Genomic DNA, 9,668 nt, shown 5'->3' with positions numbered 1-9,668 from the left:
GATTTATCCTCCCGCCGTAACCCGGGAGGGTGCGTAAATCAGCAGACACCCTCCTGAATGTGCTTGGGTTACCGAGGTGTCAAAACCGCACGAGCGAGACGGGCGGCAGCCCCGCCGCCATCGGCCGACGGCTGCTGTTGCTCCCACCGCGCAAAGCGCCCAGCCTTGTCCTCGCCAGCTGGGGCGAACCTCGGCAGCCCTTTCCCAAAGCCCCTGGGTGGCCCTGGAGCCCCCAGACTGTCTCCTGTCCCTCTCCCGAAGCGCTGCAGATAAGACGGGATCCATAATCCCTTCAGATCTGTGGGCATCCTGTACTGCAGGGCATAAAATACCAAGCGAGGCTGCCGGGGCAGCGAGGTTTGCCCACTTGTCCCCCTTTTTTGATGTACCCAGCACCATCCAGCCGCCACCTCAGCATCCTTTCCCTCACTGGCAAAGCTGCTGAGAGCAGAGGGGAATAATCTGATTTTCAGTGCTTTAGGTGTCCTTGGGCTGGGGGCAAGGGGGAGCCAGGGGAGACGCGTCAGCTCCATGCTAATGTTTCCTGCAGCCCATGAGGAGGAGCAGAAAGCTCTGTAGGACATTCTCAAGCTGTGGACTTCGGGGACACTACATGGGAGCCCAGCCCAGCTCCTGAGAGTCCCAGCCGTCACCTAAACAGGATCAGGGCTTGTGGCTTTCCTCGGGCACTGCCTTGTGTTGGCCCTGGCACACGGGGGGAGTGACCACCGGGGCCTCTGGGGACGCCAACAGCAAAGGGGCTCTTACTTTTCCCACAAGCACCACTCAGGGCTGCAACGTAGAAAATGCTTTTATTCCTATTTTCTGCCTCGCGTGCCAGTTCTCCTCCTGGCCGGTCTTACTGGGGTCCCCCTTCAGTGCGGGAACGCGGGTGACCGTGCCCACCCTGGGTCCCTGTGGGCAGAAGTGGCGTATTTATAACACGAGATGGCCCAGAGCCTGTGATGGGAAGTGCTGAGCGGGTGCAAGACTCAAACAAAAGCCATGCAGGGTCCCGGCTGGAGCAGGGAGCTGGCGCGATGCTGCAGCTCCACACGAGAGCATTGGTCCACACCTCGTCACAGGCACGGCCTGGTGAGGACGATGGGGTCCCGGCACCTTCACCTTTAGGGTACGTCTCGGGGAAGCCATAGTGCAAAAAAAACCCAACCCTGCCCTGCACCCTGGTCTCACATTTTGAAAGGCCAGAGGGAGTGGGAAAGGGAGGAAAACGGCCTTGCTGACATGGAATAAATCACAGCAAATTCCTGCAAAGTGGCCCAAGTGATGCCCCGGTGGTGGGGGACCCTCTACCATGACTGGTGTCCCCCCATGAGCACCGCTGACCCTCCTGCCTTTGGGTTTTGCCACTGAACAGCCCTGAATTTCAGGCCAGTCTGCAGATATAGGGGCAGCTGCCACCTAAAGATGTTGACCAGCTCCCATGGGGATTTCATTTAAGGGTGTGCCACATTTAAACACTTGTTTCGCTGCAAACCTGGCTGAGATCTCTTCTAACCACCAGAAAAACTGTCAGTTTTCTAAATCTGAGTATAGATTTTAATTATTTGGGGCAGACCTGGTTGTTTAAAAACTGATGGGAAAGCCTGTCCTTGCTGGAAGCGGGATTGCTGCCCCTCAGCTCTGGCTGGGTCACCCTCCTGGACAGCCAAGTGTGGGGTGACTTCTCACTTTGAGAAGCCAAAAAGCTGCCAGGGACAGTTGGGATGCTGAGCACCCCCTGAGCAGAGCAAGCCTGCATCCCTCCCAGAACCCTCCCTCACCCTCTTCTGGGCATCACATCTTTGCAGCCCGGTGAATTTTGCAGTTTCCAGATGGGTTATCCTGTTGTGGGACGCGGGGAGCTCCGTGCACGGCTCTGCCCTGCTCCGGGATTCACAAGGGAGATGGAAACAGCCCGGCGGGAGTGTGGGTTTCTTCGATGGATGGTTTTTAAAAGCTTCAGCTCTGCGCTGACGAGCTGTGCACTTCTTTACAGCCCAGGTAAAGGGGAGGTGTGGGGTTTTGAGTCCCCTCCCCATCGCCCCCAGACTCGGGGCCGTGGCTCCCAGCGCACGCGTGTCTGCTCCTGGTTACGTGTGTGGGCTGAGGTGCAGCTCTGCGGCCGGTCATTGACTTGGAGACCTGTTTATTTAAGCTGAGTGTTTGGCAGGAACTGTGTTCCCATGATAAACAGAGGAATTAAAGACCCTGAGTGATCTTAAAGACCTCTCTGCCAAATGAAAAAGCCCCCGTGTAAAATCCCTCATGTCCTGTGAGCGCAGTACTCTCAGCGTGCTTATCACCGCTGGTTAATATTCATCCCAAGCGGCTCCGGTTCTTGCCTCGAGGCCAAGCATCCTTCAGCCGAATAGATAATAATCTGCTTTGTGCCAACCTGCAGCGGTATTCGGGTACCAATTAGCAACTCCCAGTTGGGTAGGGAAGTAATGGGAGGAGGATTTGCTAAGCAAAGACCAAAAAGGGGGAAGAGCCTCGGGGGAAGCGATGCTGGAGTTGGCGAGGCTGCGGCTCTCTCCCGTAAGTGAATTAACCCAGCGCTTGCAATGGGACCGTAATTTTATAATGTAAAGCAGCCAAGGGCTGCTGTGAGCGCCGGCATACTGGTCTCCACTAGAACTCAGCCTATTAAATATCAAAGGGCGCTGGAATAGCTGGATGTGGATATGCCCTTGTTAACCAGGAGACATCATCCGGGGAAAGAGGGATTGAGCCCTCAGGCAAGAAAAATAATGTTTGAAGTCCCCCAAGCTCACGGTTTTTCAGCAGAGTCTTGAGCACATTAAAACGGTTTCTTTTCCTGCTGGAGGAGAAAATGAGGCTGGAAGCTGAAACTGCTGGGGGGGAAAGACTGGCGAAGTCGTAAGGGGTGATATTCCTTGCCCTTCATTTGTCTCCCTGGATTTATTGTCTTTCTCGCGTTGCCCTCACTTAATTGTCTATCCTGAAAGACCTTGGATAAATCTTCCCTTTGGGGACCGTTGCTCTTGCTTGGAGTCTGCTTTGTCGGGTGGATGTTTCATTTTCTTTTATTTATAAATACGTCTCATTGCACAGTATTAAAGCACTGGGGTATTAAAGGAGCTTGGGGAGAGCTCCTTTCCCTATTCAGATCTGCTCAGAAAATGCATTTAAAGCAGCATCTGCTTCAAAAAGCGGAGATCCCTCTGCAGCCTGGCGAAAGAGCGCAGCCCCATCTGGCTGAGCCGCCCTGGCTCCGTCCTTTAACAGCAGCGAGAAGAGGGTCCGTTCGCTCACTGCTGGTTAAACTGGCCGAGGTGGCCCAGGACGCCCGGGCTGGGTAAGAGCAAGCTCCAGTGCTGGGCTCCTCCTCGGCCAGGTCCAGCGGGTGACGAACCACCTCGCTTTCACTTTTGGTTTGAGCTCCCAGAAGAAACGAGGAGTTGCCCAAATGCTCTGAAATCTCTGCCTGGGCAACTTTTCTTTTTTCCCGTGTGGAGTACCAGCCGTGCTCCGTGCTCCCATCCATGCGCTCTGCCAAGATGCTTCTCGGATTTGCTCCTTGCTCCTGCGTAGAGCAGGTTTAGAGGCCAGAACTTTCCTCCAAAGGCTTCTCCCACAAGCGCAGAGCATTTCTCACGGTGTCTGCGGGATGGACAGGTAGAAGGAGAGATGTCTGGTGCCTTGAAGGCTCCAGCTTTGGTGTCCTGGGGCAGGAGGAGCTGCCCTAGATGAGGGATGTGGGACATCTCCCCAGAATCCCAGGGCTGATCTCACACACCAGCTCCGGGTAAGGATGCAGGACCAGACAGGGCTGGGGATGCTCAGTCCATCTACCCCTCGCCCACACTGTGCCAGGGCTGTCTGGGGACACTCCTGCTGTGCAGGAGCAAGGGGTGGCATCACCTTGATGTCCCACAGCTGCTCTGCCTCTGTCCCCGGCACCCAGCCCGGACCAGGGAGAGCCCCAGGCGTTCCAGCCATCCATCTCCAGGTCCCTTGGCATGCCAGTGCCCGGCACAAGGACATGACAAAGGGTGACCTGGGGCTGTGGTTAAATTTCACTGTCAGAAAAACCTTTTTCCAGTAAAAACTTCCACCTTTCTATTGAAGACGGAAGAACTCAACACCGAACGTGCCCCGGGGGGACCAGGCTCCTCTCCACCACAGGTTCTCAGCACTACTCAGGATTAGTTAAAATTAAAACAGAGATAAAATTACAGAGCCAGCCCTCACGAGCATTAAAATGTCTGCCGGTTTACGATCCCCGCGAGGAGACGGGCTCTCTAGATCTCAGCTGCGTTCGCTTAGCCCAGAGGAATGCCTTTGAAACGAGCCCGTATTTCATCGCTGAATGTCACGGGAATGCACCTGGGATGTGAGGGGGAACGAAGGAGATGCGTTAACGAGACGGGCTTTGCATTTAATTTCCTTTTATAGGGCTGTACCTGAGCAGAGACGAGGGTGTTTATGCAGCGGAGGGAGGGAAGGGCAGGCATCAGCCGGGGCGTTGAGGACGGGCTCACAGAGCACTGCGTCGCCCCGGCTCCGTGGTCTGGTCCACACCATCCCCGTGAGCATTCGTCCCCAGGCCCTGCATGCTCGGAGCGGGGCTGGTCTCCTCTGGAGTCACCTCCAGCCCTTCCGTGACCTTCAAAATCACACCGTGAGTGCGTTCGTCGGTGTTAGAACTTGCCGGCTTGAGACATGGCCGCGCTGCGAGGCAAAGGGAAATTATTAAGTTTTATATGGGCTGGGTTGAGATCCTCACGGCTGTGCTTCCCACACCCCAGGACATCCCCGTGCCGTTCCAGCTGAACACCAGCCTTTCTGGTCGCCCCTTGTGCCAGACACCATAGCCCTTGAGCACCAGGGATGTCCACGGTGCTCATCACAGACCTTTCAGACCACGGTCCCAAAGGCTCGGCAAAGGAACACATCAGGATTTGGGGATTTTTGTCTCTCTCTGCCATCAGGCTCGGGCAGGCTGTCCCGTCTGTGAGCCCCCGCGCACTGCAGAGAGGGTGGGCAGTGGCTGCCCCCAGCAGCCCGCCGGCCCCTGGCTGCATTACCTCAGCGGTGCCCAGGGCTGAATTACTGCGGGGTTTGATTTATTCCTCTCCAGGCTCCTCGCCAGAGAGTTAAAGGTCTCAGCTCTTGCGCGAGGAGGCACTAGAAAAGCAGAAGGCAAAGCCGGAGGGGGGGATGAAATAAAACCAGAGACCTGGGGGTGATGGGGAAGAAGCCCAGAGAGTGCCAGGGCCAGCAGAACGGAGCCGGTGCCCCACGGCGCTCAACTCCCTCCATTCCAGATCCCTCAAGACCTGCCAGAGCCATTTCTGATCTCCTGCGGGGCTTGTTTCCCCCAGCCCGGGGTCCGGATCAGGCCATTGCCTTGGCTTGCCCTGCCCCTGCCCTCGGTTCACGCACACCACGGCATCCGGCTCCCGGCTGGCGTCCAGCAGCGACTGGAGGCGCCCGGCGGCTCCGCAGGGTCCCCTCCGGCGTCACCCACCCTGGGGACAGCCTGTCGTCCTCTGGGCTGGAGAGGGAACAGCTCATCACGGGATAATGCTGGTCCTCACCACGGAGGGAAGGAGAGATGCGCTGCTCAGTCGCGTTCCTTCTCCATCCTCCCAGAGAAGCATATTTGGGGTAAAAGCTGTGAATTTTTTGGAACGCTCACAGTCCCAGGCTCAGGTGTGGGGACATTTCCCAGCGGGTCCTGTGCAAACCCTTGCAGCTATGGGGAAGTCTGCGAATGCAAAGCATGAAGGCTCGGGAGCCAGCCACCGAACACGGCTCTTCCCAGCCCAGCACCGGATTTTGCACGATTTTGGGAAGCCCGGGCTGGCCATGCCGAGCCAAAAACCTCGGTGACTTGGCAGCCAGGCTGACCCTGCCTGTCTACCCTTAGGTCTTATGCCTCCACCTCGATGGAAACAAGCAGCAGCAGCTCGCCAGCGCCCAGGCACCCGGACCCTGCCACCCCGCTCTCCTCCAGCTCTCGAAAAAAGGGCCATCAGCCTCCGTGGGGAGCAGGAGGGCACCAGCCCCGTCCCACCCCACCAGCCCCCATGCCCAGGGCTGCTCTGACCCCTCCAGACCCCGGGGCTGGGGCAGAGGGACCCCAACCAGGACCCGGCTGGTTTTGCTTGGAACGATGCTGTGTATGAAACTCTTCAGGGTGTAATTTATTTTTGACTGGTAGGTAAGGAAGAGTTGAGTTGTCACCAGCCGCCTGCTTCCCGAGGGCTCGGGCCCCTCCGCTTTCCCCTGCTGCCTGCAGCCAGGACATGCAGGCAGCTGCCTTCGGCCACGACCAGGCAGGACAACTCCCCCAGGGACGATGGGACCCCCGCTGGTCTGGTCCTCTCTGCTTCCTGGAGCCCCCCAGGGATGGGAAAACTCAGCGTCCAAGAGTTTGGCCAAGGACCCAGCACGGAGCCCGACATGGCTTCGCTTTTCTCCTGCTCTGGAGGTCTGCACCCCAATGATGCCACGGTCTGAGATGCTGCCAGGCACGCAGAGCGAATTTTTCGGGGGCTGCTGAAGCCCTCAACAAACCCTCCACTCACTCCTGTCCCATGAATGTGTCTCAAAATCACCCACTCCATTGGAACAACCCAATTTCTTTGAAATTATTGGGAAAGAAGGCTGAAGACATTACACACGGCCCTTCCCTCCGGGAGTGAGAGCGTTTGGGAACATCTCAGGAGCGTTTGGGGACACCTCGGGAGCGTTTGGGGACATTTTGGGAGCAGTGCGGCTCCAGCGGGGAATCAGGCTCTTTCAGGGGGATGCGGAGATGGTGGGAGGAGGACGGGGGGGCGTTGGGGTTTCCGGACGATCCCAATAAAGTCCAGGGGGAATTTTCCAGGGTTCAGTCCTTTCATTTCCTAAGGAAATGGTGCTGTCGTAAGCACGAGGCGGCCGCACGCCCACCCCGCACCCTCCCTCGGTGCTAGTGCTCGGCCGGTTTTATTTAAATTGGGGCAAAAGAGAATCAGATATTTTTGCTCGTTATAGCAGAAAAATGGGGAGAAAAAAAAGTCCCTGTAAGCGAGGCCGCAGCAGGCGCGCAACCCAAAATAATCTGCGTGGGAGAGAAGTGTTACAAATGACTCAACAGCAGTTTCAATTACTGATCACACTTTATTAAACACCAGAGAATCCGACCAGAAGCGACAGCAAGGCTCAGACTACCTTTTTTCTCTATAATCCTCAATTTTTATGTACACCATGAGTGGATTCCCTGCTCCAAGGAGCTGACCACAGCCTTTAAAAAGATCTGAATGTGCTTAAAAAAATAAAAACTCCATTAAAAAGAGGGTTGTGGATGGCTTCATTGACTGCATCAGAGGAAATATTTTACGCATGAAAAATGAAACCACCTTTAGACATACAGCTTTTCTTTCAAAAACTTAAAACATGCTTTAAAAATAAAGCACTTTGTGGACACTCAGGCTTCCGACCCCAATTTAAAAGAAAATAAGAAAGAGGGGTAAAGTATCTTTTAAAAAATGATTTTTAAAGTAACATTTTGTTGAGTCTTTAAAAAAAAAAAAATCCTTATATTGACTTATTTTAAAATAAGCAGAACATCAGCCCTAAGGAAAGACCAATAATTTGAACCAAGGTCTTGCGTATTTTTTCAGTGCTCACAGTCATGAGCATCATTGCTGTTACCAAAGTTGTGGGGGGGAGGTGTTTGGGGCAAGGCAGGATGGATCTGGAGATGTTCTGGCCCTTGGCATCATCACAAGTTTTGGAAAAAAAACCCCAGTAAACCACATCCCCGAGGGATGGCCACCCCAGCACGACGTTGGGCGTCCCACAGCATCCTTGGCATTGGGTGGCCATGATGCCGCGTGGCTTTTCTGGCCCCACCAACAAACCTCCCCATAGACTGGAAAGGGAGAGTGACTTTTGTGGGCTCTGGTGCCTGTTTTGAAGGTCCCGTTCTCCATTTACAGTGGGGTGGAATGTACTCGTCCGGTGAACACAGGCACAGCCAAGGGGTGGCTGCAGAGGGGAGCTCCTCCCTGGAGCTGGAGGAGGTGTCCACCATCAGCTTCATGGTGGGACTCCTTTGCCTGATGTTCAGCTGTTAAAATCGGGCAGACAGAACCTCAGTGAGGTGCCTCCCTCCATCCCAACCAAGATGTGGTGGGAGCACCCAGGCAGCAATGCACCCACCCAGACCCAGGCAGGACCTTCACCATCCCACCACCTCCTCCAGCCTCCGCGCTCAGCAGAAAGGGGTGTTTATGGGGGACCTCGGGATGAGGTGGTGCCACACCATGGGGAGGGGGAACCCTCCCAAGCAAGCACATAACTCTGCTAGAAAAAAAAATGCGCTTGCCCGAACGCCCACGCCTCACTGCCGCGTCATTTGGCCCCATCTTCAAGGTTGAAACCACAAGCGACCAGTTGGCAGGTGGGGCTGGTGCTTCCCGTGAGCCGTTCGGCACATTGGCCGGGGTGACACAGCAGGGGGGTGAACACAGAGGGGCTGCTCAGGGTCTCGGCTCCGGTTTGGGGTGACCTACCGCATGGGGCGCAAGCGATGAAGGATTTCTGGACCACCCACGCCAGCCCGGGCTGGGTGATGCCCACGGAGGTCTCGCTAGGTGCTCCTAGCCAGACCTGCCAGGCTGGAGGCTGGACGGGCCCATCCTTGAATGCATGAGCTTAATTAATCACAGCTTTTTTTCCTTTGGTATCTTGCCCTGATAGACCCAGACGAAACCTGAAAAACGTTAAATGCTAAAGAAGTTAAGATGTGAGGACAGCAGCCGTTTGCTTGGGGCACATCCCTCTGTAACAGCTTCCACCGCTGAGCTTACCCAGTTGCACCCACAGCTTTCTCCTGGAGGAAACTGGGGCACAAACTCTCCCTTGATGTTGAGCTTTGGGCTTCCTCGGGGGCGAGGAGTGGCCATGAGCCACATCACATCAGGACTGCTCCTGCGTGGCATGAGTCCAGCTGGGACCCACTGGGAGAAACAGTGACGAGGTTGGGACCGAGTGGGGAAGGGAAACTGAGGCCAACGGAGGGAGAGGTGGTGGCACTGGAGGAGCCCCGGGGGGAAGGGCTGCGGGGTGCCCGCCCCAGCGGAGGGGATGGAGTAGAGAGAAGGGGCTGCAGTGGTTGGCACTGGGGGAAGGGGTGGCGGCAGCAGCTCCAGCTCCGGGACACCAGAAGTGCTCAAGTGCCCCAAGGGTGGAGAAGCAGCTTCCCACCACCCTACAGCCCACCCAGGGGGAGACCCACAGGATGGCGGGACACCATCTACCACTGCCAGGCTCTGGAGAAGACAGAGAGGTTCTGGGGTGCTTTTTAACCCCTTCCTGCCCAAACTGCCCTGTTGCAATGTGACATCCTCCCTCCTGTCCAGCAAGAGGGTGCCCATCCCCAGCCCACCGTGCTGGGTGAGCACGGGTACCCGACCTCCGGCAGCACGGAGGCAGCCACACCATCAGGGGGTTCAGGCAGTGCCACAGCGCGGCCATGACGACTTCCCTGTGTGTCACGCAGCTGTATGGATCTCGTCCCTCCCCACTCTCTGTGCCCTCAGCCGGCACTGCTGCACCCCACCTCCGGGCAGTCAGAGACACAGAAATGTTTTATTCTTCCAAGGTCCTTTTTTTTTTTTTCCTCCTTCTTTGTACCCTTTTTTTTC

Source organism: Charadrius vociferus, unplaced genomic scaffold (assembly GCF_000708025.1).
Source record: "Charadrius vociferus isolate BGI_N301 unplaced genomic scaffold, ASM70802v2 scaffold564, whole genome shotgun sequence".
In the NCBI taxonomy this organism is placed as follows: Eukaryota; Metazoa; Chordata; class Aves; order Charadriiformes; family Charadriidae; genus Charadrius; species Charadrius vociferus.
Note: the sequence above shows the minus strand (reverse complement) of the source record.